We start from the raw sequence: 23629 nt of genomic DNA, 5'->3' as shown, positions 1-23629 counted from the left end.
GACTCAGTCTTTTTGAACCACCTTGTTAGAGTAACGACTCCGCCGTCGCCATGGTAGGTTCGGGGCTTGCAATTCATGAATTCTTTGTAAGAGCACATCTAAGGGTGCCCTTGGTTGTCACCATGGTTGGAACTGCCAGGCCCGTTCTCGCTGCCGTTGTCATTTCCGTTCGTGCCATTGCTGCTAATTTGGGCCATGGCAGCAGCCACATCGGCTGTTACAGCGGCCTGAAAAACAACAGTGTCCATCGGTGGAGGTGGTGGCGGTGGAGTTGTTGAGGTGTTAACGACACGTCTTCTAAGTCTTTGTGGTGGCATCTTTCTGCCATAAAGTTTAGAGGTGGGATAATGTTAAGTTTTTATAAAGGCTATCGATTGAGTATTTCTGTAATGGAATGCCTTAATTATAAATGTATCCAGTCTCGTCGCAATTGAAATAAGCAATTCGTAATTGGAATTTACTATAAAAAGTAAATAATTGCATAATAAATAACGCACCCAATGAAATAAATGCATACAACTTTCATTGATAATAGCAGTTTTAGTACATAGTTTGTGAAAATTGACCTTTAAAAGGTCTACAATACATCAAGAGATATGAAAAGGAAAATTTTTGACAGCATGCCGACCCCCCCGAATAGTGTAATCACTTATTCATAGGGTCGAACCTTCATACAAGAGTAGAGTAGCACCAATGCTTACTCGAAAACCTAGTCTACAAAAAAATGTGAGTAGTGTGAGCCCTACTAGCAGCGCGTGGTCCTCTGTGGGCCAGAGGATGAAGTCGAGGCGCCCTGCAACTCTGCTATCTGACGCTCAGCTGCAATCACCCTCTCCTCGACAGTCGTGTGCCTCTCCTGATACTCTCTCACTTCCACTCGCGCGGTGGTAAGGTCCTCATAGAGACTATCAATGAGATGGCATGTATGACGGTAGTCCTTCTCTAGTAGTCGGGTGCGTGCATTAGTGGCCTCAGTAGCGGCCCGTAGCTCCACGATCCGATTTGTTGCCGCACTGGTCTGATCTCCGAGGTGTGAGATGTGCTGCACCACGACAGGGAGGGCCCTGTCTTCCGGTCCTCCATGACTGAGGTTATAGAAACCTCACTGCATGCCGAATGGAGAGCGCTGGTGCTACTGCCTGCTCCACCTCTCCACATCTTTCGCCCAGCGGGGCGTGGGTCCATTGTAGCCCAAGCGGTGTGTGGGGACTCGAGCCACATAAGGAGTATTTATGACTTCGGACTCCGCGTCAGAGTCCTCCTCTTCCTCTTCCCCTTCCTCATCTTCTTCTTCCTCCACTTCTGGATCCTCTTCGAGATCCTCTTCCATTAGCTCTTCAGGATCCTCTTCGCGATCCTCCTCAATCCACCCGCCATTTCCCCGGTTAGGGAAATAGGGGTCTCCAGGCATGTGAAATCCTGCCATGAATTTTATGCGAGAATGGAGATATGAGAAATACGTGAAGAACTGAGGCTTATGATTTTGTAGTATTCTAAAATACTCCTATAATATTTTAATCTTTGTGGTTGATTCTAGAGGTTCTTGGTATTTAGAGATGGTAAGTTTTAGACTCGTTGTTCACTACGGCCACTCCCAGACACATGTTGGTCATATCTCGCATGAATATAGTTGATCAGGCTATATTCATCCCATATATGATTTCATAACTATCCAGGCGTAATCATAGTGTCCAATTTATCTAAATACTTTTTATATAGGGTTCTTATTATGACACTGTTGTTATATGTATGCATGTACGTATACTTTTTAGAAAAATACTATTATATTTTAAAAGTATACTTCTTAGTCAGAGTGTTTTAGCCCCATTGTATTTATAGTTGTATATCTTACATGGTTTGATATACTTAGTTCACTATAAACAATGTTCTGATACCATTCTGTCACACCCCTAAACCGAACGGCGGAAACGTCTGGGGGCGGATGACTTCATGTACAATATCATAACAATTGAATAATAGCAAGCAAAGCATCACAACCATTACATTGAATATTTAATAAGTTTACAATGTACTCAAAAACATGGTTTACATGATATGAAATGTGTATGACCAAAAATCCTCCCTAATAAATAAAGAACTTTTTGCCACATGTCACACTCTCATTGATTTGGCCACATGTCATTTTGTGGTTATTTTCAATTAATTTTTTTCACATGGCATTTTGTGGTTTTTTTCATTTTATTAATTTCCACATAATATTTAAATGTAATAATTACAATAAATGTAATAATAAATGCATATCAATTTGATTAATTGACTTCCTTCTAATTTCTAATTTTCTAAATTAAAGTTTCATTAGTTTCCTTTGTTTATTTATCTAAATTATTTGTTTAATTTAAAAAAAACAAACAATTTAATTTTAACAATTCAATATTTTTCTAATTTTTTTTTATAAATTCAAACTTTTCAAATGTTTAGAATTTCATATTTTTTTTCTTTAAAATGAACTCATTTAATACATGGGTCTTACACCTAGTAAATAACGAGATGCGACGACGTCCCATCCACCAAAAGAAAACTCTCGTGGGTACCTGTTTACTGATTTCCTGAGAATACAAGTGATTTTGAAAAGTGTCAATATTTAAGTTGGTGAGTTCATAAGCATTTTGTATTAAAAAGGTTTGTAACTATTTCGTGAAAATGATATTGTATACTTCCAGAAAATCTAATATTTTCTTAAAAATGAACTTAAGTCTTTAGTCCCAAGACTAGAAATGTAAGTAATGTTGTATTGTAAATTGGCGTAAAGAAGTTTTATCATTATATAAAACCACTTGAAATGCGTGTTATCCCGTAAATCATTTGTCTGATTGATACCCTATGTGATTTATTATAACCATACTAATGCGACTACTTGGCCTGAACGACGTGCTTCGGGCGTCGGAAACTGTTACGACATTTGTCACCCCAGACCTGCCGGTTTGACTGTAGCTAACAGTTTAGGTGTGGGGTTTTCAATCCCGTATAGATCTATACACAAGTGTCACTTTCTCCCAACGAGAGACTCTGGTTATAATTTAGGACTTTAACGTGTACTCTTGTAGGTACGGTGAAGCTAACTGTCTCACAAAATTGTATAAGTCGATTTACGTGAAATGAAAACTCCTTTTTCTTGTAAATGAAATAATTATGCCTTTAAATAATTATTTGATTCATATGAAATGATAGTGAAATTTTGTGACTCCCAAACTATACCAATTATAGTTTATGTGGTTTACTTGTTGAGATTATTTATATAAAATCTTTTATATAAATATAAAGTTGTTATTTCCTTTAATGTCGTAATATAAGGCCAAACATGATATTTTGGGTTGTAACCCACCAAAATAGTAGGATAAGTATAGTGCATCCCCCCTTTTTGTTAGAAAAACTATCTTTTAGTAAAAGTTTCCAACAAAAGAAAAACTTGTAGTTTTACAAATCATAATTTTTCCTATGATTTTTATAACATAGAATATGTTTTGTTTTCTTTTTTATTTTAACTTTGCATGTCTAAACTCACATATCACAAGTAAATGCATAACAATTAGTGATATTCATATTTTGTGCAAATAATGATGTCTACTTAAACAAGAGGATGAAACATGCAAGTATTTGTGTAATAAACAACTTTTGACTTGTATTCCCCCCCCCCCCCTAAAAGCATGAAAATATCGAAAAATGGAATCTCAAATTGAGTTCGTTTGTGGTGGGATAAGGAGATGATGGTGAAGATCTTCAAGCTTAGAGCACTTTGAAGATGGTCGAAGAACTCTTTGAGAGATGATCTTATCCTATGGGTTTAACACATAATAATGTGTGTAAATGAGATGATTCTAGCATAAAAATGTGAAGATCTTAGAAGAATTTGGGGCTTGTTCTAGAGAGAATGTTGAAGAAATATGAAGAATGAGACAAGGAAAAGGCCTCTCGGCCGCACCTTAAGGGGGGGGAGGGAGGAGGGGTGGGGTGGGGGTGGGGTGAGGTGATGTGCATGGTTACATGTTGGGTAATAGCATGGAAGTATGTTGGATAAAAGCTTTTATGGGAAAGGATGCAAACCTCTTGTCAATTGGTCAACTCTCCACCTTTTTTTTATAAAATGTTGTATTTTTATTAAATGTTAGTTTTTATATAAAAAAGTAGCATAATATTTATATACTTACTAAATTTGAATCATAGAATTCAAATTATAATGAAAAGATCATTATTAATAACGATAATAAACTAGTGTGTTGAAAGTATTATTTTTACTAAAATAATATGTATTGGTATTATTGAAATTAACGTCGTAAGTCCAAACTAGGGTTTTGATTTCAATAATCGACGAAACGAAGGACATTTCACATAAATACATGGTAATTGTACATTTGAGGACATCAACATTCAACTAAAATTTTAATATAAGTCGAGTTGACTTTTGTTGACCTGTTGAAATTTTTTGATTCCAAAATTGACAGTTGTCACAAATACCCTTTCATAACTAATCGTGCTTTGTTTCTGATCACATTGCCTTCTTTGTCAAGCTTGTTTTGAAATACCCATTTCAATCCAACAACCAATGCATCGTTCGGAGTTGGAATCAGCCTCCAAACTTTATTGCTCTCAAACTCATTGAGCACTTCCTGCATTGCTTGCACCCAATCAGAATGATGAAGAGCAAATTTTACTAATTTTGGCTCAATTTTGGATTTGAATGAATTAAACATGCAAAATTCCATTTTGGAAAATAATGCAGTTTGATTCGCTTTTTGTTGAGCTATAGTGAAAACTCCAGAAGATGTTGCTTCGATGACTTGAGATTTTGGATGATATTTAGTCCATTTCGCCAATGGAGGGTAATTCGGATCATAGATTGGATCCAATTCTGCATTTACATCGTCAAATTCCAATTGAACGTCTGAGTCATTATTTTCATTCTCATTCTCCCCCTGGAAATTTGCACGTGACTCAACATTCGGAATAGGATTCTCCCCATGGATTGGAATGTCGTGGCTGACTTTGGGATTTGAATTCTCCTCCTGAACAGGTGAATTTGATGTGGAGGTTGATGTAGAACCCTCCCCCTGAACAGGTGCATTTGTATCTTGTAGTGAAGGTGGAATCTCATAATCCTTTGGAATAGGTGGCTCGTTTCCAATATCTTTGGCAGCATTGTCGATGATCTTTTTCAGTTCATCTTCCTAATTGTCCGGGGCATTATATTTGGAAGAAATCGCCTTTTCAAGCTCATTAAAGAAATTCATGAATTCCTCATAAAGATTTGAGAGAGGAATCATCATCGGATTTGTTGAAGGAAAGATTTCCTCAGCTTGGCAATCAGTCTTCTGATACTTCTTCATATATTTATCGTCAAATGTGACATAATAGGTTTCTTCTATCTTTTTGGATTTCTTGTTCAAAACCCTAGATGCCTTAGAAGTAAGAGAGTACCCCAGAAAGATTCCTTTGTTAGCCTTTACATCGAATTTTTTCCGTTGTTCCTTTGAATTAAATATGAAGCACCTGGAACCAAAAACGTGAAAGAACTTAAGGTTAGGTTTTCGTTTATTTAGAATCTCATAAGGAGTAATAAGAAATCTATTATTGATTAGGGAGAGATTCTGAGTGAAACAGGTAGTTCCGATCGCATTAGCCCAGAAGTAAAGTGGAAGGTTTGCAAAAGATAACATAGTCCACGCAACTTCACAAAGAGACCGGTTTCGTCTTTCAATGACATCATTCTGCTGAGGAGTGTAAGGAGCAGAGAAGTTGTGAGCAACTCCTTTTTCAGTCAAGAATTCTTCAAACACTCGGTTTTTGAATTTTGAACCATTATCAATGCGAACGTTCCGAACGGGCTTTCGCAACTGAAGCTCGATCTGCTTGATGAAGTCCTTTAGCGAAGAAGTTGCATCTGATTTCTATTTAAGAATATAAACCCAAGTAAATCTGGAAAAGTCATCAACAATTACTAGAATGTATTTTTTACCACCTATAGTTTCGATGGCAGATGGACCACAAAGATCTATATGTAATAGTTCAAGTGGCTCGATCACTTTAGTGTTGATGATAGTTGAATGACTCTTCCGAATTTGCTTTCCCAGTTCGCATGTTGCACACTAATGTTCCTTCTCGAACTTCAGAAGAGGAAGTCCTCACACAAGATCACCAAGTACGAGTTTGTTGATGTCCTTGAAATTCATATGCGAGAGCCCGCAGTGCCATAGCGAACTGTCATCCGCAGATGCTTTTGTAAGTAGGCATATTGAAGGCTTTCCGGTGATGGGCTTTATATTCCAAGGAAACATCTCTCCCTTTCTTTTGGATTTCAGAAGCACTGCCTTTGTTTTCTTCTCTATGATTTCTGATCCCTCGTCATCGAATGATACTTTCAGCCCTATACCTACAACTAGTTGAGAAACACTTATCAGGTTATGTTGCAGGCCTTCCACATATGCTACCGTACGAATGGAGGACTCGCCATTCGTGATCATGCCATATCCTTTGATCTCTCCCGTGGCATTATTTCCAAACTTCACACGTCCACCATCTTTCAGCGATCGGAATTCCCTCAGCTATTCTTTCCTACAAGTCATGTGACGCGAACAGCCGCTGTCAATATACCATCTTTAAGATATGTTCAGGATCACATCGGCAAGGAGACATGATCTAAAGAAATGATACCAACAAGCATGAATCATTTAAAAGATATTACAAACATTTCTAGACCAAAAATAAAAGATGTAATGCTCACCATTTGGAATCCACATAAACGATATATGTTATATGATAAGATCATCACTCACTGAAATTGACAAATATGCCATATAATGGAGTGAAGTTCACCTTGAAAGTGATGAAACATGATGACACATCGTCAAGGGGCTCATAAGTTAAGAACTCGACAAATTCATCTACAAATCATATAGTCTATCATTTTACTATTAGAGACATTACCTGAAGAATTATATGGTCAGTTGATATCACTTTCATTTTTTCCTTTACTCTACTATCACTTTTTTTCATTATAAGATATTTTATTTTCAATTAAGAACCTAGATCATGAATGCCTATGTATATATGGACTACATCCACCGTTAAGTTCTAACACCAAGTTCTTATCTGAAAACAAAACTATGATAGTTGGTAAAAGCAAATAAATTTTGGGATTTTATTCAAAAATTGTTTCAAAAACACTAGATTAGCAACAAAAGACTTTGATTTTGAACAAAATAAAACTACTTTTATTCCCACCAAACGATCATCCTGCAAAGATTTGAAAGAAAAGAATAACCATATAGGAGTTAAAAGATGAATAACCTTTGAAATCCTTTGAGTCCTCAAGGGGACGCTTGATAGTTGATGGAGAAGGAAAAGATCCAAGTAAAGAGCTCTCTATATGTATCCACCCAACAAGTCACCAATGCCACTAAAGGATGCTAATCCTTCACTTGTATGGAATTGATCTTAAGCCTTGAAGACTTATATAAAATAAGCCTTCAAAAAGGAACAAACTCTCAACACCAAAATAGCAACAAACTTGCAAATGAGAGAGGAAATGAGAGACCCTTTTGCTCTCGGCTTTTAGAGAAATAAGATGTAACAACCGGTTATTTCAAGTCAAACCAAAGTCAAAGCAAGTCAATTATATCATACAAAAGTCAAATAATTAAAATTATTTGATTTAATAATGAAAATTCACATTACTTTTTGAGGTTTTCGGTTTTGGGAATCAAATCCCATGTCTAGACCGAAATCACTCTTGGTCGAAATCAATGTAGACCAAAATCTCTTTTGGCCGAAAACAACATGCGAGACCGAGAACCACTCCACCGAGAACACCCTTGGACCGAAGACCCTACTTCTCGGTTGGAATTTTAGACCGAAATCAAGGGATTTCGGTGAGGATAAGGCCGAAATCTCAATTTTAAACGGTGGCACACATTCCAGAGTGATATATTACACATTCCAATGCAAATGTCAAATCACTTTACCCCATATATATATAAATAAAGCGAAAACACCATTCATATTTCATATTTACGTCCCAAAATCCTTCACATTTTTCTCTCAAAACCCATAAGAACATCTTCAAGTCGTACATCAGCATCTTCAAATCTTCATATCTTGCCAAGAACATCTTCAAAACCTTCATACAAATTCCCAGGAAGAAAATTATCCTTCAAGTTAAGTCTTAGGATATATTGTTAGTATTCCTTACATGAACTAGTGTAATTTAACACTTTAAATTCGTGTTTAAAACAAATTAGGATACGACTATATTAACGTGTTTTAGCTCGAAGATCATCCCTATCACTCCGTTATCCAGCCAAGAACACACTTTTCACACCCCCAAACCAAGGATGGACTAACGTCCGGGGGTGGAGGACTTCATGTATAGTATCACAACAACGAGTATAATAGTGCTCAAAGTAAATACAACCATCATAAATATAATTGAAAAAGTTACACCAAAGTATATGTTTACATGTTTCAAATCAATTACATTATGATGACAAAATAAACTGTTTGACGATTTAACGTCCCATCCTCAAAATGCTGTTGATTTTCCTGTTTCACTGATTTCCTGAGAATACAAGTAGTTTTGAAAAAGTGTCAACAATTAAGTTGGTGAGTTCATAAGGGTTTTGTTTGAGGAAGAAACCGTTGTTCTTGTAAAAGCGATAGAGTTTGATTTTCAGAAAATCCAATATTTTCTTAGTTAAGTGCGAAAACAATGTTCCTATGTTATGTGATAATGAACCCTAGAAAGACCCGTAGATTCCTTCTATAATCGTCCAGTGCATATAAGTTATATAAAATTTAAGTTAAATAAACCGTCGAATATAATGGGTCTGCCCTAGGTCCACAACCAAACAAGGAACAGGAGATAAGGCGGGCCCACCAATTCTAAGTCGATTGTGACTAGATTCTTATATAACTCTAGCATATACACTAAGCAATTATAGATGAAGTCTAACAATTCTAGATGAAATAGTTTTAATAGAGATGTGTTTCCAAAGAAAATCCAATATTTTCCTTAAAGAGTGAATCGTAAGTTTCTATATTAATAAATAGTGCATCCTAGAATTTCCTATAGTTTCCTTCTATAATCTCTAAGTGTATATAAGTTATATAAAATTTAAGTTAAATAGACTGTCGAATGTAATGGGCCTGCCCTAGGCCCACAACCAAACAAGGAACAGGAAATAAAGCGGACCCACCAATTCTAGGTCGATCATGACTAAATTCTATATAACTCTAGCATATACACTTAGTAATTATGGCTGAAAACTAACAATGCTAGATAGAATGTAGTCTTAAAAACCAAAGACCGAGACTATGCTTATCATAATTCATCAAGTAGTGGTAGTGGACATAAACTATACATATCATAATTCACCAAATAGTGGTAGTGATAGTGATCATGAATTATGCATATTATAGTTTATCAAATAGTGGTAGTGGTATTGAACATAAACTATACATATCATAATTCACCAAATAGTGGTAGTGATAGTGAACCTGAATTATGCATATTATAGTTTATCAATTGGTGGTAGTGGTAGTGAACCTAAACTATACCTATTATAGTTCTAGCGTGTTTGTTTGTGATGTATAAGGACCCTTTTCTATGTAAGTCGAATGTATAGCAAAATATAACTACGTGTTATCATGCCTTATTTTTTTGTACTAATGGTAATAATGGAGGATTCTTACAATTTAGTGAGTATTTTCTGTTATATAATTATACCACAACAAGAAACACATGTAAAATATGAAATCTTCAAATATTAACACTTTGCTCAACAAGTTACAAAGTGTGATGAAAGTTATAAGCTGTTATCTAGATTTTTACCTTTCTACACGGTTTTAGAAAAATCCTAGAAAAATCATACGAAGTCAAAAACTGATTCCGTAAATTCTGAGAGTTCACAAAATGTGTTAAGTTTCTTCATAATTTTTATTATGATTTTTAGAAATCTTTAACTTGTGTTAAAATGTTCATATTCACAGACTGGTCCGAATTTGTTTCTGCAATGATAGGCAGTTTTGTAAAAATCACCATAAATCGTAGAAACATCGTATGGAGATGTGCAAATAGTCATTTTAAAGGTATGAACCTGAACTAATTGCACCTAATACATTTTTGAAAACTAAAGTATTTAAGTTGACCAAAACAGTCCGTGAATGGAGTTGAACTTTTCTGATGAAGGCTGTTAAATGAGTTTAGTTGTGTTCTTGGTGTTTTAACTTGTATTCCCCCCCTTAAAACTTAAGAAAAACATGAAAAGATAGGGGTATGAACTCACCTTATGTGTTCTTAGAGGATGGATGTTGGAGAAGAGAAGTGTTCAACTCAAGAACACTTAGAAGATACCTTGATGAATCGAGAACCAAGAGTGGAAGAAAGCTTGATGATCAGTCTTGGAAGTCTCGAAATTGAGAGAGAATGGTGAGAGAATTTGGAGTGTGATCCTTGGAGGAAAAATGAGAGAATGAAGGAAGTGTGAGGAGAGAGGGTGGGTTGTCCAGCTCTTAGGACGTGGGAAAGGTTGGAGATTGATGGAAAAGTACAAGGAAGTGACTAGGTATGGTGGGGAGGGGTGTGGGTTGGTCATGGAGTGGGTGTGGGTGGTTACTTGTGTCATAAACTAAAATAAAGTCAACACTCTACCTCAAGATCTTACTTAATAGATTTTATTCTTAAATAATGTTTTCCCTAAAAATATGTTGAATTTATGAATATATGGGGTCTTATATGTCAAAATATAAGTTTTGGTGAAAATCCCTCGTTAAAATAATTAAAAACGGGCTTAAAACGGAGTCGTGGTCGAAAACCGGGTGGAAAGTGGCAAATCCGAAGTCAGGGCTTGGTTTCGGGTCTTAGCAGCCTTAGAACCGGAGTGGCTTGGTCGCTGAATTGGGTCCGAGGGGGAGGGGACTGCGGTCCGAGCAGGTACCGCAGGCGGCTCATCAGGAGGGACCATAGGCGAAGTTCGGATGCGGTGCTCCAGGTCCGATGGCTGCGGTCCGATGGCTGCGGCTTGATGTCTGCGGCTCGATGGCTGCGGTCTTGGCTCTTGGGGCTTCGGCTCAAGGAGGGTTTGGTCCCTATAGAGGGACTTCGGCCCTAAGAGGCTATTTTCCAAGGTATCACCCCTTTTTGAATGGTTTTTCACCAAGTCAAGTGTCGGGATGCCCCAAATGATTACAAAAACTCAAAAGAGGTTTTGAGAGAGATTTGGGAGAGATTTCACGTTCTTGGAGAGATTTCTCATACAGAGAGAGATTTGGGAGAGATTTCACATTCTTGGAGAGATTTCTCATACAGAGAGAGATTTGGGAGAGATTTCACATTCTTGGAGAGATTTTTCATACAGAGAGAGATTTGGGAGAGATTTCACATTCTTGGAGAGATTTTTCATACAGAGAGAGTTTTGGGAGAGATTTCACATTCTTGGAGAGATTTCTCATACAGAGAGAGATTTGGGAGAGATTTCACATACTTGGAGAGATTTAGGAGAGATTTCACATACTTGGAGAGATTTGGGAGATATTTCACATACTTGGAGAGATTTGGGAGAGATTTCACACACTTGGAGAGATTTCTCATACAGAGAGAGAGATTTGGGAAAGTTAGAGTGAAAGAGATTGGGAGAGACTTCTTTTGTGACCTTTTTGAGTGTTTGGCTTTGCAACTCAAGGTTTGTACATCCCGTTAAGTCTCGTTATGATTGTTATATGTCCCTGAGGGTTAAGGAGTAATTTTTATCGAGTATTTTCATCACTTGCCCTGATTAAGGTTTAGAATTTCCGAACACGTGAAAACTCTAAGTGATACTTTGTATTAAGATTGCGAGTTGTTCGATAAGAAACATAATGGAAACCCTAACGTACAAGGGTTAGATGAGTTGACCGGTTTGACTCATTGACTTTAGTTGACTTTGACTTGGCCAAAAATTGACGGTTGTCACATCACCCCCCCCCCCCGTTAGAAAGAATTTCGTCCCGAAATTAGTGTTTTGACTGAGACTTCAAGAATTTGGGGGAAAGATGGGGGAACTTTTCGTAGTATAAGAAATTGATATGGTGGGGAAACAACCCGCCTGATGTTAAATGACGTCCTTGGAATTTCTTATTGTAACTTGAGCTGAGTCGATTTAAAAGGAGTTATTGTTTTGGAATGATAGTGTATTCTACGTGTGCCTTTATGCTCTGCGCTTTATACTTGATATTACTACTATGAATATTTTATAATGTAGTTAGCGAGTTCCAGCATTACGAATGTTTCAACAAATTGTGATGAAATTTGCATTATAAGTCCTACCAGTTCTTTTATAATCGCTTGGTGTAAACTAGTCGTATATCATTAAGATTGCAAGGGCATTCGGATGGGTGACCCCGCCTTAAGCCCACAACCAAACAAGGAACAGGAAATGAGGCGGAATCACACATCCTAAGTCCGTAGAATCTTAATGATGTATGAACATAATGTTTTACACTAGCCATCATAGATTCACCAGTAAAAACCCTATGTTTTTATATAAAAGATAAGACTTATTCGGGTTTTGCCGTGTTCTCGAGATGCTTTCAGCCTTTCTCGAACTTGTGCTAAGTCATAAGTGACAACTTCTCTTTGGAGCGTCGCATAGGGCCTGCTTTAGTATTTCTCGTTTGATTAGATCGGTAGGGAACATATGGGTTCGGTTTACACGACTAGACTTATTCGGATGATAGGGCGTTCACTTGCACTCCTGGGTAACCTGGTCCCGAAGTTCATGGCAGGACTCGTACCTGGTCCATCTATCATTAACTTGTGCATATAGGTCGTATGTACTTAAGGTTGGCAAGACAGTTGGATGGGTGACTCTGCCCCAAGTCCACAACCAGACAAGGAACAGGAAATAGGGCGGACGCACACATCCAATGTCCGTAGAATCTTAATTATACATTATCCTCGCGTATACACGTAGTAGTGGTAGGCTAACCGTATTCGTCCCAAGCTTCTGTGCTTGAACTTTATCTGCTGCGTGAAGGGTCTCCTGGAAATACTTGTGGTAAGGTTTCGGAAGGTATAATACTCCTCTGGTGAGTGTTTTGGGGTTTCACAGCGAGAGATGACCCGGAAGTCCGTGTTGGATGTGTTTATGGGAGACGAAGGTTTCGATATTCGGGTGGTTAGGAGAAGGGTCCTTTCATAGCCGTTAAATCAGGAAGGTGAGGAGAGTTGTCGACCTCTGATTCTACCTCCGACTTTTATCCTCATCACTCACTAACTCTCCAGGTTCGGAAAGTAGGGGTCTCCTGGTACGTAAGATCTTATCGTGATGTCCGTGCGAGAATAGGGGTGGAAGAGATAATTAATAGACGTCTAATCCTATAATTACTTATAGGGGGTGATCCTTATCAGTCACGTCTATAATCACATAGTGCATACCAGTTATACATAATCTGAGTTAGAATAGACCTTCGAATAAATGACTCTACTCTAAGTCCACAACCAAACAAGGAACAGGAAGTAGAGCAATAGTCATAGATTCTGAGTCTATAATATCTTTAATTATGTATAACCTTGGCGTATGCACTAAGTCATTATAGACCTACTAATAGGGGTCTTTAGTTTTCACATAAGTTGATTACAGTATCACCAAATACTCCTATAGTATTTTAATGTTTATGTTTTTCAATGTTTGTTTGTAGATAGAGTTGGTAAGTTTTTACACTTGTTGCAACGCCACAACCATTCCCGGGCATATGCTAATCACTTCTGGGTCAGACATAGTTGATCAGGCTATGTCATTCCCAGACCTGACCATACATCCCCAAGCCTACTTGTGCCATTCAACAATCACAACTTTTGTTTTGTTCTAGTATGATGCTGACCTTAGTATGTATCCATGCATGTATACTTTTAACAAGAAACTATTTATTTCTAAAAGTATAGTTATTTGAAAATGTTACATCAGAGACCTTAGTCCCAATGCATTTATAGTTTGTATATCTTATGTGGTTCGATATACTTAGTTCACTATAAACAATGCTCTGATACCAATCTGTCACACCCCCAAACCAAGGATGGCGGAAACGTCCGGGGGTGGAGGACTTCATGTATAGTATCACAACAACGAGTATAATAATGCTCAAAGTAAATACAACCATCATAAATATAATTGAAAAAGTTACACCAAAGTATATGTTTACATGTTTCAAATCAATTACATTATGATGACAAAATAAATTGTTTGACGATTTAACGTCCCATCCTCAAAATGCTGTTGATTTTCCTGTTTCACTGATTTCCTGAGAATACAAGTAGTTTTGAAAAAGTGTCAACAATTAAGTTGGTGAGTTCATAAGGGTTTTGTTTGAGGAAGAAACCGTTGTTCTTGTAAAAGCGATAGAGTTTGATTTTCAGAAAATCCAATATTTTCTTAGTTAAGTGCGAAAACAATGTTCCTATGTTATGTGATAATGAACCCTAGAAAGACCCGTAGATTCCTTCTATAATCGTCCAGTGCATATAAGTTATATAAAATTTAAGTTAAATAAACCGTCGAATATAATGGGTCTGCCCTAGGTCCACAACCAAACAAGGAACAGGAGATAAGGCGGGCCCACCAATTCTAAGTCGATTGTGACTAGATTCTTATATAACTCTAGCATATACACTTAGCAATTATAGCTGAAGTCTAACAATTCTAGATGAAATAGTTTTAATAGAGATGTGTTTCCAAAGAAAATCCAATATTTTCCTTAAAGAGTGAATCATAAGTTTCTATATTAATAAATAGTGCATCCTAGAATTTCCTATAGTTTCCTTCTATAATCTCTAAGTGTATATAAGTTATATAAAATTTAAGTTAAATAGACTGTCGAATGTAATGGGTCTGCCCTAGGCCCACAACCAAACAAGGAACAGGAAATAAAGCGGACCCACCAATTCTAGGTCGATCATGACTAAATTCTATATAACTCTAGCATATACACTTAGTAATTATGGCTGAAAACTAACAATGCTAGATAGAATGTAGTCTTAAAAACCAAAGACCGAGACTATGCTTATCATAATTCATCAAGTAGTGGTAGTGGACATAAACTATACATATCATAATTCACCAAATAGTGGTAGTGATAGTGATAATGAATTATGCATATTATAGTTTATCAAATAGTGGTAGTGGTAGTGAACATAAACTATACATATCATAATTCACCAAATAGTGGTAGTGATAGTGAACCTGAATTATGCATATTATAGTTTATCAATTGGTGGTAGTGGTAGTGAACCTAAACTATACCTATTATAGTTCTAGCGTGTTTGTTTGTGATGTATAAGGACCCTTTTCTATGTAAGTCGAATGTATAGCAAAATATAACTATGTGTTATCATGCCTTATTTTTTTGTACTAATGGTAATAATGGAGGATTCTTACAATTTAGTGAGTATTTTCTGTTATATAATTATACCACAACAAGAAACACATGTAAAATATGAAATCTTCAAATATTAACACTTTGCTCAACAAGTTACAAAGTGTGATGAAAGTTATAAGCTGTTATCTAGATTTTTACCTTTCTACACGGTTTTAGAAAAATCCTAGAAAAATCATACGAAGTCAAAAACTGATTCCGTAAATTCTGAGAGTTCCCAAAATGTGTCTAGTTTATTCATAATTTTTATTATGATTTTTAGAAATCTTTAACTTGTGTTAAAATGTTCATATTCACAGACTGGTCCGAATTTGTTTATGCAAAGATAGGCAGTTTTGTAAACATCACCATAAATCGTAGAAAAATCGTATGGAGATGTGCAAATAGTCATTTTAAAGGTATGAACCTGAACTATTTGCACCTAATACAGTTTTGAAAACTAAAATATTTAAGTTGACCAAAACAGTCCGTGAATGGAGTTGAACTTTTCTGATGAAGGCTGTTAAATTAGTTTAGTTGTGTTCTTGGTGTTTTAACTTGTATTCCCCCCCCCCCCCCCTTAAAACCTAAGAAAAACATGAAAAGATAGGGGTATGAACTCACCTTATGTGTTCTTAGAGGATGGATGTTGGAGAAGAGAAGTGTTCAACTCAAGAACACTTAGAAGATGCCTTGATGAATCGAGAACCAAGAGTGGAAGAAAGCTTGATGATCAGCCTCGAAAGTCTCGAAATTGAGAGAGAATGGTGAGATAATTTGGAGTGTGATCCTTGGAGGAAAAATGAGAGAATGAAGGAAGTGTGAGGAGAGAGGGTGGGTTGTCCAGCTCTTAGGACGTGGGAAAGGCTGGAGATTGATGGAAAAGTACAAGGAAGTGACTAGGTATGGTGGGGAGGAGTATGGGTTGGTCATGGAGTGGGTGTGGGTGGTTGCTTGTGTCATAAACTAAAATAAAGTCAACACTCTACCTCAAGATCTTACTTAATAGATTTTATTCTTAAATAATGTTTTCCCTAAAAATATGTTGAATTTATGAATATATGGGGTCTCATATGTCAAAATATAAGTTTTGGTGAAAATCCCTCGTTAAAATAATTAAAAACGGACTTAAAACGGAGTCGTGGTCGAAAACCGGGTGGAAAGTGGCAAATCCGAAGTCAGGGCTTGGTTTCGGGTCTTAGCAGCCTTAGAACCGGAGTGGCTTGGTCGCTGAATTGGGTCCGAGGGGGAGGGGACTGCGGTCCGAGCAGGTACCGCAGGCGGCTCATCAGGAGGGACCATAGGCGAAGTTCGGATGCGGTGCTCCAGGTCCGATGGCTGCGGTTCGATGGCTGCGGTCCGATGGCTGCGGCTTGATGGCTGCGGCTCGATGGCTGTGGTCTTGGCTCTTGGGGCTTCGGCTCAAGGAGGGTTTGGTCCCTATAGAGGGATTTCGGCCCTAAGAGGCTATTTTCCAAGGTATCACCCCTTTTTGAATGGTTTTTCACCAAGTCAAGTGTCGGGATGTCCCAAATGATTACAAAAACTCAAAAGAGGTTTTGAGAGAGATTTGGGAGAGATTTCACGTTCTTGGAGAGATTTCTCATACATAGAGATATTTGGGAGAGATTTCACATTCTTGGAGAGATTTCTCATACAGAGAGAGATTTGGGAGAGATTTCACATTCTTTGAGAGATTTTTCATACAGAGAGAGTTTTGGGAGAGATTTCACATTGTTGGAGAGATTTCTCATACAAAGAGAGATTTGGGAGAGATTTCACATACTTGGAGAGATTTGGGAGAGATTTCACATACTTGGGGAGATTTGGGAGAGATTTCACACACTTGGAGAGATTTCTCATACAGAGAGAGAGAGATTTAGGAAAGTTAGAGTGAAAGAGATTGGGAGAGACTTCTTTTGTGACCTTTTTGAGTGTTTGTCTTTGCAACGCAAGGTTTGTACATCCCGTTAAGTCTCGTTATGATTGTTATATGTCCCTGAGGGTTAAGGAGTAATGTTTTATCGAGTAGTTTCATCACGTGCCCTGATTAGGGTTTAGAATTTCCGAACACGTGAAAACTCTAAGTGATACTTTGTATTAAGATTGCGAGTTGTTCGATAAGAAACATAATGGAAACCCTAATGTACAAGGGTTAGATGAGTTGACCGGTTTGACTCGTTGACTTTAGTTGACTTTGACTTGGCCAAAAATTGATAGTTGTCACAACACTCGAGGTGAGTTCACACCCCTACAGTTTTCACGTTTTTTATATATTTTAGGGGGAGGGGGAATACAAGTAAAACACAAGAAAAATTGTGTTAATATACAAACCGTTACATTTATATTTTTTTGCTAAATATAAATATACATATGGGTACAAATTTGATTACAATAAAACCTTAACCCTTTTGTAATATGTCGAGCAAAACGGGTATAGTTATATATAAACATGCATAAATAATTATTTCATTTCATGTTTATTATCATGGTAAATTGATAATAGCATACGAATGATTCATTATTTCAACGAAATATTTTTATAAACTATAATAGGTATGGTTTATGGAACATTCACACTATTTTACCCTTTGGGGACAAAGAAATAATTGTTTTGAAAGTATAATTATTTCTTACTATGTAAATACTATAAAAGAATGATACATACATTTACAAGAAAATGAGTTTTTCATTATACTACAAGTAAACAGTCAATATGGATTTGTGAGGTGCGTCTTCAAGTACTTATCTAAGTACCAACAAAAGTCCTATTTTTCTAACTAGAGTCTCCTGGAGGGAGAGCATGACAATTGTGTATATATCTATGCGGGACTGACAATCCCACACCTAAACTGTTAGCTACAGTTGGACCGGCAGGTCTGGGGTGACAAATGTCGTAACATTCCGAGACCTGAAGAACGTCGTAACAGGCTAACAGTCGCTAAGTATGGTTATAATAACTCAAAAGGGGTATTAACAATACGTTTGGTTTACGAATACATACATGTCTTCAACTAGTTTTATTTGGATAAAACTACATTACAATACAGCTGGAAACATGCATTCAATTGGTTTTATATATGTATAAAACTAGATATTACTATTCTAAGTATGGAAAATACTTGTACATTTCGGTCTTGGAACATTTAAGACTACATTACATTTAAAAGAAAAGATTGGATTTTCTAGGAAGAACACACCACCATTTTAAAGGAACAAAGACATATATTTCTCATACAAAATACTTATGAACTCACCAACTTAATTGTTGATACTCTCTTTTCAAAACCACTTGTATTCTCAGGAAATCAATAGACATGTACCCACTCAGGTTTTGTGAAGACGGAGCTTAGTATTGTTACGTCTTATATTTTTGTTGTATGCTTTTGGAGTCAAACAATGATTCAAATACAATGTAAATACTTTTTATCAATATAATGTTTGTAATGCTTTGATATCTATTATTCAATTGTTAGGATACTGTACATGACATCATCCACCCCGAGACATTTTTGCCGTTTACTCGGTTCGGGGGTGTGACATAAGAGGAAAAAGATTATTAGTAGCTTATGATCTCTCTCTTATTATATAATATTATACACAAATGAAATCCCATGCTTTCATTTAATGATATCAAATCTTCCACGTAAGATGTTGTAAGAACTAAGAAGTCAAAACAAATAATAAGCACCATGCTTGTCCTTGCTTGGACAGTTCCAAGAAAGAGGAGAAGATGTGAGTGGAATCCACCTGCTCGCTTATTAAACTTGTACACAACATCTCTAAATGGTACACTACAAGTCAAAATAGGTGTATGTAAGATTTAAATCATACTATATGATTAAATGTAGCTAGTTATACTCTTTATAATTGTTATTTTCATTAAACAATAATTCCCCAATTAATTTCAAGTGATGATTTTATATATTAAGAATCATATCACTTAATAAATAGTCAATTAGTATTTACTTGTTATACATGTGACCCTATATGATCATATGTTATTAGAAAATAACATTTCATAATTATCCTTGAGCATAAAGATCTTTCAATAACAACATAAAAATGTGATGAAAACACACATACTGGGAAATTTATTTATTACTATGAAGTCACCGCTTATTTGCACATTAGGTACATTGACATTGTGTAATAAAAATGTGATGAAAACACACATACTGAGGAAATTTATTTATTACTATGAAGTCACCGCTTATTTGCACATTAGGTACATTGACATTGTTTAAAGTCACATAAACACACAATATTTAGGCACTTGATGTGGCTTTATTTTAGATTGACTTTATGTATATATATTATGTGCATTGATACTATTTATACATGTCATCTCCTTATCATGTACCATGAAACTAGAAATTAATTTCGATCTACCGCTTGTGCACATATTAGTAATCTACATTTAAACATTCCATGTTTTTAGTCTAACTAATATTTTTTTACATATTGGTTTTCATATTTGTAGGGAAACTTGTTACTATCGACTAAGGTACAGATTCAATATCTGGAAATTTTAGTGAAGACAATGTCAAAGTTGGTGATCTAATTGTTGACCATCAGGTGATTTTGACAACAATGTTCATTTCCCGTTAGTTTCGACTTATTAAAAATGCTAAATTAAAAATAGCGTACAATATGATATAATTAGGTGTTCATTGAGGCAACAAGGGAGTCCGGTATGACATTTTTGGCGGGGAGGTTTGATGGTATCCTTGGGCTCGGATTCAAGGAAATCTCTATTGGCAATGTGGTCCCGGTCTGGTACGTTTCTTATATATATATATATATATATATATATATATATATATATATATATATATATATATATATATATATATATATATAGGAAAAGTGAATATATCCGACATGGTATAGAAACCTAGGTACCCAAACTCATCATACTACATCGTTTTGTATCATATATGCATTGTAATCATATAAGGTTCTTAAATTTCAACCCTAACTTGATTGACCTCCAAGATTTTTAAAATTTATTATACTTACATAACATATTTCTGCCAAACACGTACCAGGCTATAAATTTATAATTGCAAATGAAAATTATGTAAGTGAAACATAATGGTGAAATTTCTAAGAATATTGGAATTAAATCAAGTTAGAAGTTGAATTTTAAGAATTTTGGACAATTACAATACATATATTATACAAAAGTACGTAATATAGTTGGTTTGAGTACCTAAACTTATATACTTTGTAGGTATATTCACTTTTTATTATATATATATATATATATATATATATATATATACACACACACACACACTAGTGGGATACGTGCGCGATGCAGCTGCACTATATAGTTATTTTACGGTTAATTTTATTTCATTTTCTGGGTAAAAATAAAAATACGTTGCTATTCTGAATTCAAAACAAAAAAAGGTTATAATTTTGAGTTAAAGTTAAACGAGTGTTAGTTTGGTGTCAAATAAAAATATATTGCTATTTTGGGTTAAATATAAAAGTACATTGCTATTTTTGGTGAAAAGTAAAAAAATATGTTATTATTTAGGTTTAAAAAATATAAATAATTTTTTTATTTAAAAAAAATAAGAGTCCACAAAAATAATTTACAAAACAAATAGGATCACCGTGAGGTAAACTATTTTCCGGCCTTCAAAATCCTTTAGGAGACCAAAACCACATTTTATAGTAGAAAAAATATAGGGATAATGACTTAAAAGGGTAATATATTTTTCTATTTGTACACATTTGGTCACTGAGTTTTTTTTTCGTCCACATTTACCCCTTCAACTTGTTAAACTGTACACATTCAGTCCTTATTACCGGTTACTCTAGGTTAGCCGAAAAACATGACTTAATAAGGTAATATATTTTTAATTTTGTACACATTTAGTCCTTAATATTTTTGTACACATTTAGTCCTTAATATTTTTTTGTTTCAAAATAAGTCATTTTTGTTTTTGTACTCATTCAGTACTTATGAATGATTTCATTAGGTTTTTCTCATGACATCTTACGTGTTAGTTGTTACAATCATTGATGATGTGTTTGGGGTTGTTGATGCTTATGTCCATCGTAATCTCGACTGCTTGGTTGCGTATGTCTTATCGTTTACCTTAGGTCTTGTGTTCTGAACGACCTAACTTTTTCATACGATATCATATTTTAACGATCTTTATATGCATGTGTTCGTTTTTTTGAGTCTACTATAACTTTCGTTAAGATTACTCCCGTTAAAATGTAATATATTTTTATTTACGATTTTATAAAAAAAACATTCATACATGTATTCATAAAAAAATGTATGGATATAAAGATCATAAGTAAAAATATATTATTTTTAACGGGAATTGAAAGTTGTAGTAGACTAAAATACGAACATATGGATATAAAGATCATTAAAACCTGAGATCGTATGAAGAAGTTATGACGTTCAGAACACATGACCTAAGCAACCAAGTAGTCGAGATCGCGATGGACATAAGCATCAAAAGCCCCAAAACATCTCATTAATGATTGCCCAACGTAAGATGTCATGAGAAAAACCTAAAGAAATCATTCATAAATACTGAGTACAAAAACAAAAATGACTTACTTTACAATAAAAAAATATATATTAAGGACTAAATGTGTACAAAAATATTAAGGACTAAATGTGTACAAAATGAGAAATATATTACCCTATTAATTCATTTTTACCGGCTAACCTGGAGTAGCCAGTCATAAGGACTGAATGTGTACAGTTTAACAAGTTTAAAGGGTAAATGTGGACGAAAAAAAAACTCAGTGACCAAATGTGTACAAATCAAAAAATATATTACCCTTTTAAGTCATTATGCCAAAAATATAATATATTAACTTGTGCCTTAGTCTGAGATAATATTTCCTATTGCTTATTTAATTTCCCTATTGCATTTATATATCTACGAACCATTTTTTCCTTTCAAAAAATAATAAACACTTTTTCTATTGAAACCTACCATTCCAAATTATTGTTTTCCGACATTAATCTAAAAAATTATAATATGTAACTAGTTGTGAGACTCATTTATTATGAGTTAATTTTAAAAATAAAAAAATTTAAATATAAAAGTCAAAATATTTGAGAACTTTAAATTTATAAGAAAAAAAAATAATGAATTATTATAATATAAATATTTTTTAACTTTTAAATTTAAACAAATAATTTAAATAAATAAAAGAAACTAATGACTTTAATTTTAGTAATTTTGAAATTAAAAAATAAGCTCATTAATGAAATTGATATCAATTTATTACAACATTTATTGTAATTATTACATTAAAATGAAATTTAATAAAATAGAAAAACTCATAAAATAACATGTGGAAAAAAAATTAATTTAAAATAACCATAAAATGACATTTGGGAAATTGATTGATAGTGTGACAAGTGTCAAAAAAAACATTCATTTATTAGAAATGATTTATTTATTTATTAAATGATTATTTTTAGCAAAAAAAAAGTCATACTGTTTTTTGAATATTAAACGAAAGAATACATTATATATCTTTTTATGCTTAAAAAGTATAACTTCATTTTGTAATTTTATTTTGTTTTGTTTAAATTAGGGGTGGAATTGGTACGATACCAAGTTTTTTTCCTTCAAACCGTGTACGGTACCAATTATAATTGGCATAAAGTTTTACCTACCAATACCGTACCAATGATACTTTGTACCAATTTAGTTGGTTACCAACAAATTTGGTTGGTACATATTGGTATTGGTATATACCAAAATATTTAAATAATATCTATACTGAGTTTGAGACTATAATCTATATAAGACTTCACATTATAATCATCACTTAATGGTTAGAAAGTTTTCCAAATATAAACGTGAGTTGAAGTTGTGGTCGTCGCTTGTTTTAGTAAATCATTTTACTGTCATGTACCTTCCTTAACCTTGTGTTAGTAATTTCTTTTACTATAATGTTTCGTTCGAAAACGAATCAATATCAATAGAATTACATTACTAACTCCGACTATTACTTGTTAGTTGTTACTCCTATTTAAAACTTGAAAATGTAAGAATATATATATATATATATATATATATATATATATATATATATATATATATATATATATATTGGTTGGTATGGTACAACCGTGGTATTCAAAATTTTGTACCGTTACCGTACCAAGACTACTTAATTGGCATGGTATTACCAGCCAAACATATTGGCTACCAAACATGTTGGCTACCGATTT

Source organism: Lactuca virosa, chromosome 4 (genome assembly GCF_052849685.1).
Source record: "Lactuca virosa cultivar CGN04683 chromosome 4, Lactuca_virosa_CGN04683_v6, whole genome shotgun sequence".
NCBI classification, from domain to species: domain Eukaryota; kingdom Viridiplantae; phylum Streptophyta; class Magnoliopsida; order Asterales; family Asteraceae; genus Lactuca; species Lactuca virosa.
This window is presented reverse-complemented; position numbering follows the sequence as displayed.